Below are 1,631 nucleotides of genomic sequence, written 5' to 3'. Positions count from 1 at the left end.
TCTAGGAAGCTACCAGGAAGATATTTTATAAATGAATGTCGATATTTTTCCTTCCAATGTAATTAGATATTCTGTTTCAGTCTAAGGCTCTTCTTACAGGCAAAAGGAATAATGAAGCTTTCAACCATGATACAGCTGAGAAGATTTCAGCATCCACATAGAAAGAAAAGCAGGGCAATGCACCCTCCAAGCTTAGGAAGGAGGCAGCCAGAGAACTCCTGGCCCCTTTTGTGGGGTGAGAGAGCTGCTCTAAGGAACTCCAGGCCCAAAAGAGGGAGCAAGTGGGGTTAGCTGCTTATTGTGTAAACTTAGAAAGGGAAAACAGAATTACAGTTAGGGTAAATGGGAAAAATAGATGAGTAAATTTTCCTATTGCTTTAGAAAAAAAAATCTAAATTCATATGTGATTTTGTATCTACTTGTTTCCCATCTCTACAGGCTTCACTGAGAAGATGAACCTGTTGATGAGGTGTGCAGAGAACTTTGGCTGCACAAGTTAAGATGAAGAGGTTGAGTCTCAGCTCAGATAGTGCTGGTAATGCCAAGCACAGCAGAGCTGTCAGAGGGATCTACTTGGAATCTGGAGAGGCCCTGGAGAGAATAACTGGCTGTTAATCTGGTACAATATAAAGAGAGGCAAAGTAAATGATATGCGGGACAATCTTGTGAAAAGCCTGCTGCCTTACAGGATGGACCCCAGCTGCTCAGTGGGATGGGCTGTTGGGGGCTGGGTTTTGGGAGGGCAAGAGGGCCCCGGATGGAGTGATGGACACTCTAACTCACTACTCGGCCGTGCAATACAGTCCAGATTGTTCAACAACTCTGAGAATAAATGCTCTTTTTAAAAAAAATTGATGTCAAACCTACTGTACTGGGTTGATGTGAAATTGAAATTGAAATAAGTCATGTATAAAATGTCTGGCACATAGTAGTGATCAATAAATATTAATCCCTTCCCCAGACCAATGTTATATTTTCATTTCCTGGGCGTAAGCCTCATTGTCTAAATCAACGTTTTATTCACTCCTACATCAGAGATAATGGAAACAGTATATTTTAGAAAGAACTTACTGTACATTTTATATTCTTTTTGGTAAATTGAATAAACACTCTTCAGAGATATATAAACCTAGATTTCCTGATAGACTTTGCATTAGAACATTGGTGGAAGAGAATGCACCAGAAAATCTTCTCTTTATTTTTAGGTGTCCACTTCTTGGCTTTAGTCCTCCAACCCCAGAGGACTAGTTACTCAGCCCAGAGTTCAGTGGGGCCATGGGTGAAATGGATGAGCTAGTTCCCTAAAGCACAGGCATGGGGGGGGCCATGTCTCTCTGTCATACTCAATTATCCTAGCACGGGTGTGGGGGACATGTGAAAAGGGGAATATAGATGAAGCGAAGGTGCTACTGGGCTCCCTCTAGAGTCTTACCCAGTTCATAACTCAATTATCTCTAAGGAATATGCAGAAAAATGTGTTTATTTATTTTATTTTTATTTATTTATTTATTTTTTGAGACAGAGTCTTGCTCTGTCACCCAGGCTGCAGTGCAGTGGCACGATATCAGCTCCCTGCAACCTCCACCTCCTGAGTTCAAGCAATTTTCCTGCCTCAGCCTCCAGAGTAGCTG

The 1,631-nt window shown here is 41.7% G+C and overlaps 1 long non-coding RNA gene across 1 annotated transcript; it reads left to right on the top strand.

Annotated features, from left to right (window-relative positions):
- Nucleotides 1–230: 230 nt before the first annotated feature.
- Nucleotides 231–1,239, top strand: LOC105738674. Its single transcript, XR_001114518.1, has 2 exons — nt 231–332; nt 439–1,239. It is a non-coding gene; the product is annotated as an uncharacterized LOC105738674 (long non-coding RNA).
- The last annotated feature ends 392 nt before the right edge of the window (nt 1,240–1,631 follow it).

Source organism: Nomascus leucogenys, chromosome 6, assembly GCF_006542625.1.
Source record: "Nomascus leucogenys isolate Asia chromosome 6, Asia_NLE_v1, whole genome shotgun sequence".
NCBI classification, from domain to species: domain Eukaryota; kingdom Metazoa; phylum Chordata; class Mammalia; order Primates; family Hylobatidae; genus Nomascus; species Nomascus leucogenys.
The sequence above is the reverse complement of the archived record's forward strand: the minus strand, read 5'-3'. Positions and strand labels throughout refer to the sequence as shown.